Genomic DNA, 15,616 nt, shown 5'->3' with positions numbered 1-15,616 from the left:
GCCCCTTAAGCTAATCTCTAAACCACCCTGCCACCACGTGCAAATCATGAGTTCCCTGCACATCTGTTCTGATTTGGAATACGAGCCGCGGTGGCGGTAAATTCCCAGTGCCACGGAAGACTCGCGTCTTGGTAGATGGTTACGGCGCACCGTCATGGCTGCCGTTTGATGTGAAATGCCAAGTCCACAAAGGGGAAGGGAAGAGCGTTCTGTCTGTTTGCCAAGGAAATGCCTTCTTGTCAGCAGGGAAGCATTCCACCAAGGAAGGGAGGAGGCCGGGTGCGGCTTGAGCGGTGGCGCGCCGTGATCGTATAGTGGTTAGTACTCTGCGTTGTGGCCGCAGCAACCCCGGTTCGAATCCGGGTCACGGCAGGCTCTCGCTGCGAGCGGCTAGTGCTCGCCTTCGGGACCAGCAGCCGCTCTTTTGTGCGGCTGGCAGGCCTGGTCTTCATCCAAAGCCCTCTTGCAGACATAGAGTGGGCCAGCCAGCGCTGCAAATGGAAATGCACCTGTCTTATGGAGCGGAGAGCTCAAGGATGTTTTCTGTCCACGCGCAGGATTAGGACTCCTTGGACGCTGGGCCTGGCAAGAGGCACTCAAGCAGTTTTCGCATCCGCCTGTTCCATCAGGATGAAGGGTGCAAAGCTCCAGTTGGCCTCAGGAGGACAGCAGGGAGAGACGGGAGAAGAAGAAGGTAACAAATTGGTCATGGTGGCCAGCCGAGGGCAGTGCAAGCTTCCCATATGGTCTAGCGGTTAGGATTCCTGGTTTTCACCCAGGCGGCCCGGGTTCGACTCCCGGTATGGGAATGGACTTAAGCTTTGAGCGAAGTGTTCCGAGCCTGTACAGAAGCGGGGTTGGTGCTTTTGCAGCGCGGCTTGGACGTCACGTACAGACAAAGTTTTAGGAGGCGCTCTGCTTCTCCCTCCCCAAGTGAGGCGTGGCCGTTGTCTCCCTTACGTAAAGCAAATGCCACGCGAAGAGACCAGAGCAAGGGGCCAGTGGCGCAATGGATAACGCGTCTGACTACGGATCAGAAGATTCTAGGTTCGACTCCTGGCTGGCTCGCACTTTTTGCTTTGTGCGTTTGGTGGTTGATAAGCACTTTAGCGCTTGTGAAGTCAGGGTGCAAAGAAAGTGTGGAACCTGTAAAGAACAGTCCTGAAATGCGGGCGTTGGCGAAAACCTGAGACAGGCAACTGACAACGGGCTGACTTTGGAGAATCTCAGCTCCTTGGTGGCCTCGTTAGCGCAGTAGGTAGTGCGTCAGTCTCATAATCTGAAGGTCGTGAGTTCGATCCTCACACGGGGCAGCGCCGTTTTTAAATACTAGTAGGGTGCCGTTCAGCTCACGCCATCTTTCCTTTTGCTGCTACGCGCCCCTTAAGCTAATCTCTAAACCACCCTGCCACCACGTGCAAATCATGAGTTCCCTGCACATCTGTTCTGATTTGGAATACGAGCCGCGGTGGCGGTAAATTCCCAGTGCCACGGAAGACTCGCGTCTTGGTAGATGGTTACGGCGCACCGTCATGGCTGCCGTTTGATGTGAAATGCCAAGTCCACAAAGGGGAAGGGAAGAGCGTTCTGGCTGTTTGCCAAGGAAATGCCTTCTTGTCAGCAGGGAAGCATTCCACCAAGGAAGGGAGGAGGCCGGGTGCGGCTTGAGCGGTGGCGCGCCGTGATCGTATAGTGGTTAGTACTCTGCGTTGTGGCCGCAGCAACCCCGGTTCGAATCCGGGTCACGGCAGGCTCTCGCTGCGAGCGGGTAGTGCTCGCCTTCGGGACCAGCAGCCGCTCTTTTGTGCGGCTGGCAGGCCTGGCCTTCATCCAAAGCCCTCTTGCAGACATAGAGTGGGCCAGCCAGCGCTGCAAATGGAAATGCACCTGTCTTATGGAGCGGAGAGCTCAAGGATGTTTTCTGTCCACGCGCAGGATTAGGACTCCTTGGACGCTGGGCCTGGCAAGAGGCACTCAAGCAGTTTTCGCATCCGCCTGTTCCATCAGGATGAAGGGTGCAAAGCTCCAGTTGGCCTCAGGAGGACAGCAGGGAGAGACGGGAGAAGAAGAAGGTAACAAATTGGTCATGGTGGCCAGCCGAGGGCAGTGCAAGCTTCCCATATGGTCTAGCGGTTAGGATTCCTGGTTTTCACCCAGGCGGCCCGGGTTCGACTCCCGGTATGGGAATGGACTTAAGCTTTGAGCGAAGTGTTCCGAGCCTGTACAGAAGCGGGGTTGGTGCTTTTGCAGCGCGGCTTGGACGTCACGTACAGACAAAGTTTTAGGAGGCGCTCTGCTTCTCCCTCCCCAAGTGAGGCGTGGCCGTTGTCTCCCTTACGTAAAGCAAATGCCACGCGAAGAGACCAGAGCAAGGGGCCAGTGGCGCAATGGATAACGCGTCTGACTACGGATCAGAAGATTCTAGGTTCGACTCCTGGCTGGCTCGCACTTTTTGCTTTGTGCGTTTGGTGGTTGATAAGCACTTTAGCGCTTGTGAAGTCAGGGTGCAAAGAAAGTGTGGAACCTGTAAAGAACAGTCCTGAAATGCGGGCGTTGGCGAAAACCTGAGACAGGCAACTGACAACGGGCTGACTTTGGAGAATCTCAGCTCCTTGGTGGCCTCGTTAGCGCAGTAGGTAGTGCGTCAGTCTCATAATCTGAAGGTCGTGAGTTCGATCCTCACACGGGGCAGCGCCGTTTTTAAATACTAGTAGGGTGCCGTTCAGCTCACGCCATCTTTCCTTTTGCTGCTACGCGCCCCTTAAGCTAATCTCTAAACCACCCTGCCACCACGTGCAAATCATGAGTTCCCTGCACATCTGTTCTGATTTGGAATACGAGCCGCGGTGGCGGTAAATTCCCAGTGCCACGGAAGACTCGCGTCTTGGTAGATGGTTACGGCGCACCGTCATGGCTGCCGTTTGATGTGAAATGCCAAGTCCACAAAGGGGAAGGGAAGAGCGTTCTGGCTGTTTGCCAAGGAAATGCCTTCTTGTCAGCAGGGAAGCATTCCACCAAGGAAGGGAGGAGGCCGGGTGCGGCTTGAGCGGTGGCGCGCCGTGATCGTATAGTGGTTAGTACTCTGCGTTGTGGCCGCAGCAACCCCGGTTCGAATCCGGGTCACGGCAGGCTCTCGCTGCGAGCGGGTAGTGCTCGCCTTCGGGACCAGCAGCCGCTCTTTTGTGCGGCTGGCAGGCCTGGCCTTCATCCAAAGCCCTCTTGCAGACATAGAGTGGGCCAGCCAGCGCTGCAAATGGAAATGCACCTGTCTTATGGAGCGGAGAGCTCAAGGATGTTTTCTGTCCACGCGCAGGATTAGGACTCCTTGGACGCTGGGCCTGGCAAGAGGCACTCAAGCAGTTTTCGCATCCGCCTGTTCCATCAGGATGAAGGGTGCAAAGCTCCAGTTGGCCTCAGGAGGACAGCAGGGAGAGACGGGAGAAGAAGAAGGTAACAAATTGGTCATGGTGGCCAGCCGAGGGCAGTGCAAGCTTCCCATATGGTCTAGCGGTTAGGATTCCTGGTTTTCACCCAGGCGGCCCGGGTTCGACTCCTGGTATGGGAATGGACTTAAGCTTTGAGCGAAGTGTTCCGAGCCTGTACAGAAGCGGGGTTGGTGCTTTTGCAGCGCGGCTTGGACGTCACGTACAGACAAAGTTTTAGGAGGCGCTCTGCTTCTCCCTCCCCAAGTGAGGCGTGGCCGTTGTCTCCCTTACGTAAAGCAAATGCCACGCGGAGAGACCAGAGCAAGGGGCCAGTGGCGCAATGGATAACGCGTCTGACTCCGGATCAGAAGATTCTAGGTTCGACTCCTGGCTGGCTAGCACTTTTTGCTTTGTGCGTTTGGTGGTTGATAAGCACTTTAGCGCTTGTGAAGTCAGGGTGCAAAGAAAGTGTGGAACCTGTAAAGAACAGTCCTGAAATGCGGGCGTTGGCGAAAACCTGAGACAGGCAACTGACAACGGGCTGACTTTGGAGAATCTCAGCTCCTTGGTGGCCTCGTTAGCGCAGTAGGTAGCGCGTCAGTCTCATAATCTGAAGGTCGTGAGTTCGAACCTCACACGGGGCAGCGCCGTTTTTAAATACTAGTAGGGTGCCGTTCAGCTCACGCCATCTTTCCTTTTGCTGCTACGCGCCCCTTAAGCTAATCTCTAAACCACCCTGCCACCACGTGCAAATCATGAGTTCCCTGCACATCTGTTCTGATTTGGAATACGAGCCGCGGTGGCGGTAAATTCCCAGTGCCACGGAAGACTCGCGTCTTGGTAGATGGTTACGGCGCACCGTCATGGCTGCCGTTTGATGTGAAATGCCAAGTCCGCAAAGGGGAAGGGAAGAGCGTCCTGTGTGTTTGCCAAGGAAATGCCTTCTTGTCAGCAGGGAAGCATTCCACCAAGGAAGGGAGGAGGCCGGGGTTGGGCTTGAGCGGTGGCGCGCCGTGATCGTATAGTGGTTAGTACTCTGCGTTGTGGCCGCAGCAACCCCGGTTCGAATCCGGGTCACGGCAGGCTCTGGCTGCGAGCGGGTAGTGCTCGCCTTCGGGACCAGCAGCCGCTCTTTTGTGCGGCTGGTAGGCCTGGCCTTCATCCAAAGCCCTCTTGCAGACATAGAGTGGGCCAGCCAGCGCTGCAAATGGAAATGCACCTGTCTTATGGAGCGGAGAGCTCAAGGATGTTTTCTGTCCACGCGCAGGATTAGGACTCCTTGGACGCTGGGCCTGGCAAGAGGCACTCAAGCAGTTTTCGCATCCGCCTGTTCCATCAGGATGAAGGGTGCAAAGCTCCAGTTGGCCTCAGGAGGACAGCAGGGAGAGACGGGAGAAGAAGAAGGTAACAAATTGGTCATGGTGGCCAGCCGAGGGCAGTGCAAGCTTCCCATATGGTCTAGCGGTTAGGATTCCTGGTTTTCACCCAGGCGGCCCGGGTTCGACTCCCGGTATGGGAATGGACTTAAGCTTTGAGCGAAGTGTTCCGAGCCTGTACAGAAGCGGGGTTGGTGCTTTTGCAGCGCGGCTTGGACGTCACGTACAGACAAAGTTTTAGGAGGCGCTCTGCTTCTCCCTCCCCAAGTGAGGCGTGGCCGTTGTCTCCCTTACGTAAAGCAAATGCCACGCGGAGAGACCAGAGCAAGGGGCCAGTGGCGCAATGGATAACGCGTCTGACTACGGATCAGAAGATTCTAGGTTCGACTCCTGGCTGGCTCGCACTTTTTGCTTTGTGCGTTTGGTGGTTGATAAGCACTTTAGCGCTTGTGAAGTCAGGGTGCAAAGAAAGTGTGGAACCTGTAAAGAACAGTCCTGAAATGCGGGCGTTGGCGAAAACCTGAGACAGGCAACTGACAACGGGCTGACTTTGGAGAATCTCAGCTCCTTGGTGGCCTCGTAAGCGCAGTAGGTAGCGCGTCAGTCTCATAATCTGAAGGTCGTGAGTTCGATCCTCACACGGGGCAGCGCCGTTTTTAAATACTAGTAGGGTGCCGTTCAGCTCACGCCATCTTTCCTTTTGCTGCTACGCGCCCCTTAAGCTAATCTCTAAACCACCCTGCCACCACGTGCAAATCATGAGTTCCCTGCACATCTGTTCTGATTTGGAATACGAGCCGCGGTGGCGGTAAATTCCCAGTGCCACGGAAGACTCGCGTCTTGGTAGATGGTTACGGCGCACCGTCATGGCTGCCGTTTGATGTGAAATGCCAAGTCCACAAAGGGGAAGGGAAGAGCGTTCTGTCTGTTTGCCAAGGAAATGCCTTCTTGTCAGCAGGGAAGCATTCCACCAAGGAAGGGAGGAGGCCGGGTGTGGCTTGAGCGGTGGCGCGCCGTGATCGTATAGTGGTTAGTACTCTGCGTTGTGGCCGCAGCAACCCCGGTTCGAATCCGGGTCACGGCAGGCTCTCGCTGCGAGCGGGTAGTGCTCGCCTTCGGGACCAGCAGCCGCTCTTTTGTGCGGCTGGCAGGCCTGGCCTTCATCCAAAGCCCTCTTGCAGACATAGAGTGGGCCAGCCAGCGCTGCAAATGGAAATGCACCTGTCTTATGGAGCGGAGAGCTCAAGGATGTTTTCTGTCCACGCGCAGGATTAGGACTCCTTGGACGCTGGGCCTGGCAAGAGGCACTCAAGCAGTTTTCGCATCCGCCTGTTCCATCAGGATGAAGGGTGCAAAGCTCCAGTTGGCCTCAGGAGGACAGCAGGGAGAGACGGGAGAAGAAGAAGGTAACAAATTGGTCATGGTGGCCAGCCGAGGGCAGTGCAAGCTTCCCATATGGTCTAGCGGTTAGGATTCCTGGTTTTCATCCAGGTGGCCTGGGTTCGACTCCCGGTATGGGAATGGACTTAAGCTTTGAGCGAAGTGTTCCGAGCCTGTACAGAAGCTGGATTGGTGCTTTTGCAGCGCGGCTTGGACGTCACGTACAGACAAAGTTTTAGGAGGCGCTCTGCTTCTCCCTCCCCAAGTGAGGCGTGGCCGTTGTCTCCCTTACGTAAAGCAAATGCCACGCGGAGAGACCAGAGCAAGGGGCCAGTGGCGCAATGGATAACGCGTCTGACTACGGATCAGAAGATTCTAGGTTCGACTCCTGGCTGGCTCGCACTTTTTGCTTTGTGCGTTTGGTGGTTGATAAGCACTTTAGCGCTTGTGAAGTCAGGGTGCAAAGAAAGTGTGGAACCTGTAAAGAACAGTCCTGAAATGCGGGCGTTGGCGAAAACCTGAGACAGGCAACTGACAACGGGCTGACTTTGGAGAATCTCAGCTCCTTGGTGGCCTCGTTAGCGCAGTAGGTAGCGCGTCAGTCTCATAATCTGAAGGTCGTGAGTTCGATCCTCACACGGGGCAGCGCCGTTTTTAAATACTAGTAGGGTGCCGTTCAGCTCACGCCATCTTTCCTTTTGCTGCTACGCGCCCCTTAAGCTAATCTCTAAACCACCCTGCCACCACGTGCAAATCATGAGTTCCCTGCACATCTGTTCTGATTTGGAATACGAGCCGCGGTGGCGGTAAATTCCCAGTGCCACGGAAGACTCGCGTCTTGGTAGATGGTTACGGCGCACCGTCATGGCTGCCGTTTGATGTGAAATGCCAAGTCCACAAAGGGGAAGGGAAGAGCGTTCTGTCTGTTTGCCAAGGAAATGCCTTCTTGTCAGCAGGGAAGCATTCCACCAAGGAAGGGAGGAGGCCGGGTGCGGCTTGAGCGGTGGCGCGCCGTGATCGTATAGTGGTTAGTACTCTGCGTTGTGGCCGCAGCAACCCCGGTTCGAATCCGGGTCACGGCAGGCTCTCGCTGCGAGCGGCTAGTGCTCGCCTTCGGGACCAGCAGCCGCTCTTTTGTGCGGCTGGCAGGCCTGGTCTTCATCCAAAGCCCTCTTGCAGACATAGAGTGGGCCAGCCAGCGCTGCAAATGGAAATGCACCTGTCTTATGGAGCGGAGAGCTCAAGGATGTTTTCTGTCCACGCGCAGGATTAGGACTCCTTGGACGCTGGGCCTGGCAAGAGGCACTCAAGCAGTTTTCGCATCCGCCTGTTCCATCAGGATGAAGGGTGCAAAGCTCCAGTTGGCCTCAGGAGGACAGCAGGGAGAGACGGGAGAAGAAGAAGGTAACAAATTGGTCATGGTGGCCAGCCGAGGGCAGTGCAAACTTCCCATATGGTCTAGCGGTTAGGATTCCTGGTTTTCATCCAGGCGGCCCGGGTTCGACTCCCGGTATGGGAATGGACTTAAGCTTTGAGCGAAGTGTTCCGAGCCTGTACAGAAGCGGGGTTGGTGCTTTTGCAGCGCGGCTTGGACGTCACGTACAGACAAAGTTTTAGGAGGCGCTCTGCTTCTCCCTCCCCAAGTGAGGCGTGGCCGTTGTCTCCCTTACGTAAAGCAAATGCCACGCGGAGAGACCAGAGCAAGGGGCCAGTGGCGCAATGGATAACGCGTCTGACTACGGATCAGAAGATTCTAGGTTCGACTCCTGGCTGGCTCGCACTTTTTGCTTTGTGCGTTTGGTGGTTGATAAGCACTTTAGCGCTTGTGAAGTCAGGGTGCAAAGAAAGTGTGGAACCTGTAAAGAACAGTCCTGAAATGCGGGCGTTGGCGAAAACCTGAGACAGGCAACTGACAACGGGCTGACTTTGGAGAATCTCAGCTCCTTGGTGGCCTCGTTAGCGCAGTAGGTAGCGCGTCAGTCTCATAATCTGAAGGTCGTGAGTTCGATCCTCACACGGGGCAGCGCTGTTTTTAAATACTAGTAGGGTGCCGTTCAGCTCACGCCATCTTTCCTTTTGCTGCTACGCGCCCCTTAAGCTAATCTCTAAACCACCCTGCCACCACGTGCAAATCATGAGTTCCCTGCACATCTGTTCTGATTTGGAATACGAGCCGCGGTGGCGGTAAATTCCCAGTGCCACGGAAGACTCGCGTCTTGGTAGATGGTTACGGCGCACCGTCATGGCTGCCGTTTGATGTGAAATGCCAAGTCCACAAAGGGGAAGGGAAGAGCGTTCTGTCTGTTTGCCAAGGAAATGCCTTCTTGTCAGCAGGGAAGCATTCCACCAAGGAAGGGAGGAGGCCGGGTGCGGCTTGAGCGGTGGCGCGCCGTGATCGTATAGTGGTTAGTACTCTGCGTTGTGGCCGCAGCAACCCCGGTTCGAATCCGGGTCACGGCAGGCTCTCGCTGCGAGCGGCTAGTGCTCGCCTTCGGGACCAGCAGCCGCTCTTTTGTGCGGCTGGCAGGCCTGGTCTTCATCCAAAGCCCTCTTGCAGACATAGAGTGGGCCAGCCAGCGCTGCAAATGGAAATGCACCTGTCTTATGGAGCGGAGAGCTCAAGGATGTTTTCTGTCCACGCGCAGGATTAGGACTCCTTGGACGCTGGGCCTGGCAAGAGGCACTCAAGCAGTTTTCGCATCCGCCTGTTCCATCAGGATGAAGGGTGCAAAGCTCCAGTTGGCCTCAGGAGGACAGCAGGGAGAGACGGGAGAAGAAGAAGGTAACAAATTGGTCATGGTGGCCAGCCGAGGGCAGTGCAAGCTTCCCATATGGTCTAGCGGTTAGGATTCCTGGTTTTCACCCAGGCGGCCCGGGTTCGACTCCCGGTATGGGAATGGACTTAAGCTTTGAGCGAAGTGTTCCGAGCCTGTACAGAAGCGGGGTTGGTGCTTTTGCAGCGCGGCTTGGACGTCACGTACAGACAAAGTTTTAGGAGGCGCTCTGCTTCTCCCTCCCCAAGTGAGGCGTGGCCGTTGTCTCCCTTACGTAAAGCAAATGCCACGCGAAGAGACCAGAGCAAGGGGCCAGTGGCGCAATGGATAACGCGTCTGACTACGGATCAGAAGATTCTAGGTTCGACTCCTGGCTGGCTCGCACTTTTTGCTTTGTGCGTTTGGTGGTTGATAAGCACTTTAGCGCTTGTGAAGTCAGGGTGCAAAGAAAGTGTGGAACCTGTAAAGAACAGTCCTGAAATGCGGGCGTTGGCGAAAACCTGAGACAGGCAACTGACAACGGGCTGACTTTGGAGAATCTCAGCTCCTTGGTGGCCTCGTTAGCGCAGTAGGTAGTGCGTCAGTCTCATAATCTGAAGGTCGTGAGTTCGATCCTCACACGGGGCAGCGCCGTTTTTAAATACTAGTAGGGTGCCGTTCAGCTCACGCCATCTTTCCTTTTGCTGCTACGCGCCCCTTAAGCTAATCTCTAAACCACCCTGCCACCACGTGCAAATCATGAGTTCCCTGCACATCTGTTCTGATTTGGAATACGAGCCGCGGTGGCGGTAAATTCCCAGTGCCACGGAAGACTCGCGTCTTGGTAGATGGTTACGGCGCACCGTCATGGCTGCCGTTTGATGTGAAATGCCAAGTCCACAAAGGGGAAGGGAAGAGCGTTCTGGCTGTTTGCCAAGGAAATGCCTTCTTGTCAGCAGGGAAGCATTCCACCAAGGAAGGGAGGAGGCCGGGTGCGGCTTGAGCGGTGGCGCGCCGTGATCGTATAGTGGTTAGTACTCTGCGTTGTGGCCGCAGCAACCCCGGTTCGAATCCGGGTCACGGCAGGCTCTCGCTGCGAGCGGGTAGTGCTCGCCTTCGGGACCAGCAGCCGCTCTTTTGTGCGGCTGGCAGGCCTGGCCTTCATCCAAAGCCCTCTTGCAGACATAGAGTGGGCCAGCCAGCGCTGCAAATGGAAATGCACCTGTCTTATGGAGCGGAGAGCTCAAGGATGTTTTCTGTCCACGCGCAGGATTAGGACTCCTTGGACGCTGGGCCTGGCAAGAGGCACTCAAGCAGTTTTCGCATCCGCCTGTTCCATCAGGATGAAGGGTGCAAAGCTCCAGTTGGCCTCAGGAGGACAGCAGGGAGAGACGGGAGAAGAAGAAGGTAACAAATTGGTCATGGTGGCCAGCCGAGGGCAGTGCAAGCTTCCCATATGGTCTAGCGGTTAGGATTCCTGGTTTTCACCCAGGCGGCCCGGGTTCGACTCCTGGTATGGGAATGGACTTAAGCTTTGAGCGAAGTGTTCCGAGCCTGTACAGAAGCGGGGTTGGTGCTTTTGCAGCGCGGCTTGGACGTCACGTACAGACAAAGTTTTAGGAGGCGCTCTGCTTCTCCCTCCCCAAGTGAGGCGTGGCCGTTGTCTCCCTTACGTAAAGCAAATGCCACGCGGAGAGACCAGAGCAAGGGGCCAGTGGCGCAATGGATAACGCGTCTGACTCCGGATCAGAAGATTCTAGGTTCGACTCCTGGCTGGCTAGCACTTTTTGCTTTGTGCGTTTGGTGGTTGATAAGCACTTTAGCGCTTGTGAAGTCAGGGTGCAAAGAAAGTGTGGAACCTGTAAAGAACAGTCCTGAAATGCGGGCGTTGGCGAAAACCTGAGACAGGCAACTGACAACGGGCTGACTTTGGAGAATCTCAGCTCCTTGGTGGCCTCGTTAGCGCAGTAGGTAGCGCGTCAGTCTCATAATCTGAAGGTCGTGAGTTCGAACCTCACACGGGGCAGCGCCGTTTTTAAATACTAGTAGGGTGCCGTTCAGCTCACGCCATCTTTCCTTTTGCTGCTACGCGCCCCTTAAGCTAATCTCTAAACCACCCTGCCACCACGTGCAAATCATGAGTTCCCTGCACATCTGTTCTGATTTGGAATACGAGCCGCGGTGGCGGTAAATTCCCAGTGCCACGGAAGACTCGCGTCTTGGTAGATGGTTACGGCGCACCGTCATGGCTGCCGTTTGATGTGAAATGCCAAGTCCGCAAAGGGGAAGGGAAGAGCGTCCTGTGTGTTTGCCAAGGAAATGCCTTCTTGTCAGCAGGGAAGCATTCCACCAAGGAAGGGAGGAGGCCGGGGTTGGGCTTGAGCGGTGGCGCGCCGTGATCGTATAGTGGTTAGTACTCTGCGTTGTGGCCGCAGCAACCCCGGTTCGAATCCGGGTCACGGCAGGCTCTGGCTGCGAGCGGGTAGTGCTCGCCTTCGGGACCAGCAGCCGCTCTTTTGTGCGGCTGGTAGGCCTGGCCTTCATCCAAAGCCCTCTTGCAGACATAGAGTGGGCCAGCCAGCGCTGCAAATGGAAATGCACCTGTCTTATGGAGCGGAGAGCTCAAGGATGTTTTCTGTCCACGCGCAGGATTAGGACTCCTTGGACGCTGGGCCTGGCAAGAGGCACTCAAGCAGTTTTCGCATCCGCCTGTTCCATCAGGATGAAGGGTGCAAAGCTCCAGTTGGCCTCAGGAGGACAGCAGGGAGAGACGGGAGAAGAAGAAGGTAACAAATTGGTCATGGTGGCCAGCCGAGGGCAGTGCAAGCTTCCCATATGGTCTAGCGGTTAGGATTCCTGGTTTTCACCCAGGCGGCCCGGGTTCGACTCCCGGTATGGGAATGGACTTAAGCTTTGAGCGAAGTGTTCCGAGCCTGTACAGAAGCGGGGTTGGTGCTTTTGCAGCGCGGCTTGGACGTCACGTACAGACAAAGTTTTAGGAGGCGCTCTGCTTCTCCCTCCCCAAGTGAGGCGTGGCCGTTGTCTCCCTTACGTAAAGCAAATGCCACGCGGAGAGACCAGAGCAAGGGGCCAGTGGCGCAATGGATAACGCGTCTGACTACGGATCAGAAGATTCTAGGTTCGACTCCTGGCTGGCTCGCACTTTTTGCTTTGTGCGTTTGGTGGTTGATAAGCACTTTAGCGCTTGTGAAGTCAGGGTGCAAAGAAAGTGTGGAACCTGTAAAGAACAGTCCTGAAATGCGGGCGTTGGCGAAAACCTGAGACAGGCAACTGACAACGGGCTGACTTTGGAGAATCTCAGCTCCTTGGTGGCCTCGTAAGCGCAGTAGGTAGCGCGTCAGTCTCATAATCTGAAGGTCGTGAGTTCGATCCTCACACGGGGCAGCGCCGTTTTTAAATACTAGTAGGGTGCCGTTCAGCTCACGCCATCTTTCCTTTTGCTGCTACGCGCCCCTTAAGCTAATCTCTAAACCACCCTGCCACCACGTGCAAATCATGAGTTCCCTGCACATCTGTTCTGATTTGGAATACGAGCCGCGGTGGCGGTAAATTCCCAGTGCCACGGAAGACTCGCGTCTTGGTAGATGGTTACGGCGCACCGTCATGGCTGCCGTTTGATGTGAAATGCCAAGTCCACAAAGGGGAAGGGAAGAGCGTTCTGTCTGTTTGCCAAGGAAATGCCTTCTTGTCAGCAGGGAAGCATTCCACCAAGGAAGGGAGGAGGCCGGGTGTGGCTTGAGCGGTGGCGCGCCGTGATCGTATAGTGGTTAGTACTCTGCGTTGTGGCCGCAGCAACCCCGGTTCGAATCCGGGTCACGGCAGGCTCTCGCTGCGAGCGGGTAGTGCTCGCCTTCGGGACCAGCAGCCGCTCTTTTGTGCGGCTGGCAGGCCTGGCCTTCATCCAAAGCCCTCTTGCAGACATAGAGTGGGCCAGCCAGCGCTGCAAATGGAAATGCACCTGTCTTATGGAGCGGAGAGCTCAAGGATGTTTTCTGTCCACGCGCAGGATTAGGACTCCTTGGACGCTGGGCCTGGCAAGAGGCACTCAAGCAGTTTTCGCATCCGCCTGTTCCATCAGGATGAAGGGTGCAAAGCTCCAGTTGGCCTCAGGAGGACAGCAGGGAGAGACGGGAGAAGAAGAAGGTAACAAATTGGTCATGGTGGCCAGCCGAGGGCAGTGCAAGCTTCCCATATGGTCTAGCGGTTAGGATTCCTGGTTTTCATCCAGGTGGCCTGGGTTCGACTCCCGGTATGGGAATGGACTTAAGCTTTGAGCGAAGTGTTCCGAGCCTGTACAGAAGCTGGATTGGTGCTTTTGCAGCGCGGCTTGGACGTCACGTACAGACAAAGTTTTAGGAGGCGCTCTGCTTCTCCCTCCCCAAGTGAGGCGTGGCCGTTGTCTCCCTTACGTAAAGCAAATGCCACGCGGAGAGACCAGAGCAAGGGGCCAGTGGCGCAATGGATAACGCGTCTGACTACGGATCAGAAGATTCTAGGTTCGACTCCTGGCTGGCTCGCACTTTTTGCTTTGTGCGTTTGGTGGTTGATAAGCACTTTAGCGCTTGTGAAGTCAGGGTGCAAAGAAAGTGTGGAACCTGTAAAGAACAGTCCTGAAATGCGGGCGTTGGCGAAAACCTGAGACAGGCAACTGACAACGGGCTGACTTTGGAGAATCTCAGCTCCTTGGTGGCCTCGTTAGCGCAGTAGGTAGCGCGTCAGTCTCATAATCTGAAGGTCGTGAGTTCGATCCTCACACGGGGCAGCGCCGTTTTTAAATACTAGTAGGGTGCCGTTCAGCTCACGCCATCTTTCCTTTTGCTGCTACGCGCCCCTTAAGCTAATCTCTAAACCACCCTGCCACCACGTGCAAATCATGAGTTCCCTGCACATCTGTTCTGATTTGGAATACGAGCCGCGGTGGCGGTAAATTCCCAGTGCCACGGAAGACTCGCGTCTTGGTAGATGGTTACGGCGCACCGTCATGGCTGCCGTTTGATGTGAAATGCCAAGTCCACAAAGGGGAAGGGAAGAGCGTTCTGTCTGTTTGCCAAGGAAATGCCTTCTTGTCAGCAGGGAAGCATTCCACCAAGGAAGGGAGGAGGCCGGGTGCGGCTTGAGCGGTGGCGCGCCGTGATCGTATAGTGGTTAGTACTCTGCGTTGTGGCCGCAGCAACCCCGGTTCGAATCCGGGTCACGGCAGGCTCTCGCTGCGAGCGGCTAGTGCTCGCCTTCGGGACCAGCAGCCGCTCTTTTGTGCGGCTGGCAGGCCTGGTCTTCATCCAAAGCCCTCTTGCAGACATAGAGTGGGCCAGCCAGCGCTGCAAATGGAAATGCACCTGTCTTATGGAGCGGAGAGCTCAAGGATGTTTTCTGTCCACGCGCAGGATTAGGACTCCTTGGACGCTGGGCCTGGCAAGAGGCACTCAAGCAGTTTTCGCATCCGCCTGTTCCATCAGGATGAAGGGTGCAAAGCTCCAGTTGGCCTCAGGAGGACAGCAGGGAGAGACGGGAGAAGAAGAAGGTAACAAATTGGTCATGGTGGCCAGCCGAGGGCAGTGCAAACTTCCCATATGGTCTAGCGGTTAGGATTCCTGGTTTTCATCCAGGCGGCCCGGGTTCGACTCCCGGTATGGGAATGGACTTAAGCTTTGAGCGAAGTGTTCCGAGCCTGTACAGAAGCGGGGTTGGTGCTTTTGCAGCGCGGCTTGGACGTCACGTACAGACAAAGTTTTAGGAGGCGCTCTGCTTCTCCCTCCCCAAGTGAGGCGTGGCCGTTGTCTCCCTTACGTAAAGCAAATGCCACGCGGAGAGACCAGAGCAAGGGGCCAGTGGCGCAATGGATAACGCGTCTGACTACGGATCAGAAGATTCTAGGTTCGACTCCTGGCTGGCTCGCACTTTTTGCTTTGTGCGTTTGGTGGTTGATAAGCACTTTAGCGCTTGTGAAGTCAGGGTGCAAAGAAAGTGTGGAACCTGTAAAGAACAGTCCTGAAATGCGGGCGTTGGCGAAAACCTGAGACAGGCAACTGACAACGGGCTGACTTTGGAGAATCTCAGCTCCTTGGTGGCCTCGTTAGCGCAGTAGGTAGCGCGTCAGTCTCATAATCTGAAGGTCGTGAGTTCGATCCTCACACGGGGCAGCGCTGTTTTTAAATACTAGTAGGGTGCCGTTCAGCTCACGCCATCTTTCCTTTTGCTGCTACGCGCCCCTTAAGCTAATCTCTAAACCACCCTGCCACCACGTGCAAATCATGAGTTCCCTGCACATCTGTTCTGATTTGGAATACGAGCCGCGGTGGCGGTAAATTCCCAGTGCCACGGAAGACTCGCGTCTTGGTAGATGGTTACGGCGCACCGTCATGGCTGCCGTTTGATGTGAAATGCCAAGTCCGCAAAGGGGAAGGGAAGAGCGTTCTGTCTGTTTGCCAAGGAAATGCCTTCTTGTCAGCAGGGAAGCATTCCACCAAGGAAGGGAGGAGGCCGGGTGTGGCTTGAGCGGTGGCGCGCCGTGATCGTATAGTGGTTAGTACTCTGCGTTGTGGCCGCAGCAACCCCGGTTCGAATCCGGGTCACGGCAGGCTCTCGCTGCGAGCGGCTAGTGCTCGCCTTCGGGACCAGCAGCCGCTCTTTTGTGCGGCTGGCAGGCCTGGTCTTCATCCAA

General features: G+C 55.8%; 45 non-coding genes across 45 annotated transcripts; all 45 read left to right on the top strand.

Moving 5' to 3' along the window:
• Positions 1 to 300: 300 nt before the first annotated feature.
• On the top strand, positions 301 to 372 carry trnah-gug (transfer RNA histidin (anticodon GUG)). Its single transcript has one exon. It is a non-coding gene; the product is annotated as a tRNA-His (tRNA).
• A 365-nt stretch (positions 373 to 737) lies between these two features.
• Positions 738 to 809, top strand: trnae-uuc (transfer RNA glutamic acid (anticodon UUC)). The gene has a single exon. It is a non-coding gene; the product is annotated as a tRNA-Glu (tRNA).
• Positions 810 to 995: 186 nt separating this feature from the next.
• On the top strand, positions 996 to 1,068 carry trnar-acg (transfer RNA arginine (anticodon ACG)). Its single transcript has one exon. It is a non-coding gene; the product is annotated as a tRNA-Arg (tRNA).
• A 172-nt stretch (positions 1,069 to 1,240) lies between these two features.
• On the top strand, positions 1,241 to 1,313 carry trnam-cau (transfer RNA methionine (anticodon CAU)). Its single transcript has one exon. It is a non-coding gene; the product is annotated as a tRNA-Met (tRNA).
• A 365-nt stretch (positions 1,314 to 1,678) lies between these two features.
• On the top strand, positions 1,679 to 1,750 carry trnah-gug (transfer RNA histidin (anticodon GUG)). The gene has a single exon. It is a non-coding gene; the product is annotated as a tRNA-His (tRNA).
• Positions 1,751 to 2,115: 365 nt separating this feature from the next.
• trnae-uuc (transfer RNA glutamic acid (anticodon UUC)) lies at positions 2,116 to 2,187 on the top strand. Its single transcript has one exon. It is a non-coding gene; the product is annotated as a tRNA-Glu (tRNA).
• Positions 2,188 to 2,373: 186 nt separating this feature from the next.
• Positions 2,374 to 2,446, top strand: trnar-acg (transfer RNA arginine (anticodon ACG)). The gene has a single exon. It is a non-coding gene; the product is annotated as a tRNA-Arg (tRNA).
• A 172-nt stretch (positions 2,447 to 2,618) lies between these two features.
• On the top strand, positions 2,619 to 2,691 carry trnam-cau (transfer RNA methionine (anticodon CAU)). Its single transcript has one exon. It is a non-coding gene; the product is annotated as a tRNA-Met (tRNA).
• Positions 2,692 to 3,056: 365 nt separating this feature from the next.
• On the top strand, positions 3,057 to 3,128 carry trnah-gug (transfer RNA histidin (anticodon GUG)). The gene has a single exon. It is a non-coding gene; the product is annotated as a tRNA-His (tRNA).
• A 365-nt stretch (positions 3,129 to 3,493) lies between these two features.
• trnae-uuc (transfer RNA glutamic acid (anticodon UUC)) lies at positions 3,494 to 3,565 on the top strand. Its single transcript has one exon. It is a non-coding gene; the product is annotated as a tRNA-Glu (tRNA).
• Positions 3,566 to 3,751: 186 nt separating this feature from the next.
• trnar-ccg (transfer RNA arginine (anticodon CCG)) lies at positions 3,752 to 3,826 on the top strand. Its single transcript has one exon. It is a non-coding gene; the product is annotated as a tRNA-Arg (tRNA).
• A 170-nt stretch (positions 3,827 to 3,996) lies between these two features.
• Positions 3,997 to 4,069, top strand: trnam-cau (transfer RNA methionine (anticodon CAU)). The gene has a single exon. It is a non-coding gene; the product is annotated as a tRNA-Met (tRNA).
• A 366-nt stretch (positions 4,070 to 4,435) lies between these two features.
• Positions 4,436 to 4,507, top strand: trnah-gug (transfer RNA histidin (anticodon GUG)). Its single transcript has one exon. It is a non-coding gene; the product is annotated as a tRNA-His (tRNA).
• A 365-nt stretch (positions 4,508 to 4,872) lies between these two features.
• On the top strand, positions 4,873 to 4,944 carry trnae-uuc (transfer RNA glutamic acid (anticodon UUC)). Its single transcript has one exon. It is a non-coding gene; the product is annotated as a tRNA-Glu (tRNA).
• A 186-nt stretch (positions 4,945 to 5,130) lies between these two features.
• On the top strand, positions 5,131 to 5,203 carry trnar-acg (transfer RNA arginine (anticodon ACG)). The gene has a single exon. It is a non-coding gene; the product is annotated as a tRNA-Arg (tRNA).
• A 172-nt stretch (positions 5,204 to 5,375) lies between these two features.
• trnam-cau (transfer RNA methionine (anticodon CAU)) lies at positions 5,376 to 5,448 on the top strand. The gene has a single exon. It is a non-coding gene; the product is annotated as a tRNA-Met (tRNA).
• A 365-nt stretch (positions 5,449 to 5,813) lies between these two features.
• On the top strand, positions 5,814 to 5,885 carry trnah-gug (transfer RNA histidin (anticodon GUG)). Its single transcript has one exon. It is a non-coding gene; the product is annotated as a tRNA-His (tRNA).
• Positions 5,886 to 6,250: 365 nt separating this feature from the next.
• Positions 6,251 to 6,322, top strand: trnae-uuc (transfer RNA glutamic acid (anticodon UUC)). The gene has a single exon. It is a non-coding gene; the product is annotated as a tRNA-Glu (tRNA).
• A 186-nt stretch (positions 6,323 to 6,508) lies between these two features.
• Positions 6,509 to 6,581, top strand: trnar-acg (transfer RNA arginine (anticodon ACG)). Its single transcript has one exon. It is a non-coding gene; the product is annotated as a tRNA-Arg (tRNA).
• A 172-nt stretch (positions 6,582 to 6,753) lies between these two features.
• On the top strand, positions 6,754 to 6,826 carry trnam-cau (transfer RNA methionine (anticodon CAU)). Its single transcript has one exon. It is a non-coding gene; the product is annotated as a tRNA-Met (tRNA).
• Positions 6,827 to 7,191: 365 nt separating this feature from the next.
• On the top strand, positions 7,192 to 7,263 carry trnah-gug (transfer RNA histidin (anticodon GUG)). The gene has a single exon. It is a non-coding gene; the product is annotated as a tRNA-His (tRNA).
• A 365-nt stretch (positions 7,264 to 7,628) lies between these two features.
• On the top strand, positions 7,629 to 7,700 carry trnae-uuc (transfer RNA glutamic acid (anticodon UUC)). The gene has a single exon. It is a non-coding gene; the product is annotated as a tRNA-Glu (tRNA).
• A 186-nt stretch (positions 7,701 to 7,886) lies between these two features.
• trnar-acg (transfer RNA arginine (anticodon ACG)) lies at positions 7,887 to 7,959 on the top strand. The gene has a single exon. It is a non-coding gene; the product is annotated as a tRNA-Arg (tRNA).
• A 172-nt stretch (positions 7,960 to 8,131) lies between these two features.
• trnam-cau (transfer RNA methionine (anticodon CAU)) lies at positions 8,132 to 8,204 on the top strand. The gene has a single exon. It is a non-coding gene; the product is annotated as a tRNA-Met (tRNA).
• Positions 8,205 to 8,569: 365 nt separating this feature from the next.
• On the top strand, positions 8,570 to 8,641 carry trnah-gug (transfer RNA histidin (anticodon GUG)). Its single transcript has one exon. It is a non-coding gene; the product is annotated as a tRNA-His (tRNA).
• Positions 8,642 to 9,006: 365 nt separating this feature from the next.
• Positions 9,007 to 9,078, top strand: trnae-uuc (transfer RNA glutamic acid (anticodon UUC)). Its single transcript has one exon. It is a non-coding gene; the product is annotated as a tRNA-Glu (tRNA).
• Positions 9,079 to 9,264: 186 nt separating this feature from the next.
• Positions 9,265 to 9,337, top strand: trnar-acg (transfer RNA arginine (anticodon ACG)). The gene has a single exon. It is a non-coding gene; the product is annotated as a tRNA-Arg (tRNA).
• Positions 9,338 to 9,509: 172 nt separating this feature from the next.
• On the top strand, positions 9,510 to 9,582 carry trnam-cau (transfer RNA methionine (anticodon CAU)). The gene has a single exon. It is a non-coding gene; the product is annotated as a tRNA-Met (tRNA).
• A 365-nt stretch (positions 9,583 to 9,947) lies between these two features.
• Positions 9,948 to 10,019, top strand: trnah-gug (transfer RNA histidin (anticodon GUG)). Its single transcript has one exon. It is a non-coding gene; the product is annotated as a tRNA-His (tRNA).
• A 365-nt stretch (positions 10,020 to 10,384) lies between these two features.
• trnae-uuc (transfer RNA glutamic acid (anticodon UUC)) lies at positions 10,385 to 10,456 on the top strand. Its single transcript has one exon. It is a non-coding gene; the product is annotated as a tRNA-Glu (tRNA).
• A 186-nt stretch (positions 10,457 to 10,642) lies between these two features.
• On the top strand, positions 10,643 to 10,717 carry trnar-ccg (transfer RNA arginine (anticodon CCG)). Its single transcript has one exon. It is a non-coding gene; the product is annotated as a tRNA-Arg (tRNA).
• A 170-nt stretch (positions 10,718 to 10,887) lies between these two features.
• On the top strand, positions 10,888 to 10,960 carry trnam-cau (transfer RNA methionine (anticodon CAU)). The gene has a single exon. It is a non-coding gene; the product is annotated as a tRNA-Met (tRNA).
• A 366-nt stretch (positions 10,961 to 11,326) lies between these two features.
• Positions 11,327 to 11,398, top strand: trnah-gug (transfer RNA histidin (anticodon GUG)). Its single transcript has one exon. It is a non-coding gene; the product is annotated as a tRNA-His (tRNA).
• Positions 11,399 to 11,763: 365 nt separating this feature from the next.
• On the top strand, positions 11,764 to 11,835 carry trnae-uuc (transfer RNA glutamic acid (anticodon UUC)). The gene has a single exon. It is a non-coding gene; the product is annotated as a tRNA-Glu (tRNA).
• Positions 11,836 to 12,021: 186 nt separating this feature from the next.
• On the top strand, positions 12,022 to 12,094 carry trnar-acg (transfer RNA arginine (anticodon ACG)). Its single transcript has one exon. It is a non-coding gene; the product is annotated as a tRNA-Arg (tRNA).
• A 172-nt stretch (positions 12,095 to 12,266) lies between these two features.
• trnam-cau (transfer RNA methionine (anticodon CAU)) lies at positions 12,267 to 12,339 on the top strand. The gene has a single exon. It is a non-coding gene; the product is annotated as a tRNA-Met (tRNA).
• A 365-nt stretch (positions 12,340 to 12,704) lies between these two features.
• On the top strand, positions 12,705 to 12,776 carry trnah-gug (transfer RNA histidin (anticodon GUG)). The gene has a single exon. It is a non-coding gene; the product is annotated as a tRNA-His (tRNA).
• A 365-nt stretch (positions 12,777 to 13,141) lies between these two features.
• trnae-uuc (transfer RNA glutamic acid (anticodon UUC)) lies at positions 13,142 to 13,213 on the top strand. Its single transcript has one exon. It is a non-coding gene; the product is annotated as a tRNA-Glu (tRNA).
• A 186-nt stretch (positions 13,214 to 13,399) lies between these two features.
• trnar-acg (transfer RNA arginine (anticodon ACG)) lies at positions 13,400 to 13,472 on the top strand. The gene has a single exon. It is a non-coding gene; the product is annotated as a tRNA-Arg (tRNA).
• A 172-nt stretch (positions 13,473 to 13,644) lies between these two features.
• On the top strand, positions 13,645 to 13,717 carry trnam-cau (transfer RNA methionine (anticodon CAU)). Its single transcript has one exon. It is a non-coding gene; the product is annotated as a tRNA-Met (tRNA).
• Positions 13,718 to 14,082: 365 nt separating this feature from the next.
• Positions 14,083 to 14,154, top strand: trnah-gug (transfer RNA histidin (anticodon GUG)). Its single transcript has one exon. It is a non-coding gene; the product is annotated as a tRNA-His (tRNA).
• Positions 14,155 to 14,519: 365 nt separating this feature from the next.
• trnae-uuc (transfer RNA glutamic acid (anticodon UUC)) lies at positions 14,520 to 14,591 on the top strand. The gene has a single exon. It is a non-coding gene; the product is annotated as a tRNA-Glu (tRNA).
• A 186-nt stretch (positions 14,592 to 14,777) lies between these two features.
• Positions 14,778 to 14,850, top strand: trnar-acg (transfer RNA arginine (anticodon ACG)). The gene has a single exon. It is a non-coding gene; the product is annotated as a tRNA-Arg (tRNA).
• Positions 14,851 to 15,022: 172 nt separating this feature from the next.
• Positions 15,023 to 15,095, top strand: trnam-cau (transfer RNA methionine (anticodon CAU)). Its single transcript has one exon. It is a non-coding gene; the product is annotated as a tRNA-Met (tRNA).
• Positions 15,096 to 15,460: 365 nt separating this feature from the next.
• Positions 15,461 to 15,532, top strand: trnah-gug (transfer RNA histidin (anticodon GUG)). Its single transcript has one exon. It is a non-coding gene; the product is annotated as a tRNA-His (tRNA).
• Positions 15,533 to 15,616: the final 84 nt, after the last annotated feature.

Source organism: Hoplias malabaricus, chromosome 7 (assembly GCF_029633855.1).
Source record: "Hoplias malabaricus isolate fHopMal1 chromosome 7, fHopMal1.hap1, whole genome shotgun sequence".
Classification (NCBI taxonomy): Eukaryota; Metazoa; Chordata; class Actinopteri; order Characiformes; family Erythrinidae; genus Hoplias; species Hoplias malabaricus.
The sequence above is the reverse complement of the archived record's forward strand: the minus strand, read 5'-3'. Positions and strand labels throughout refer to the sequence as shown.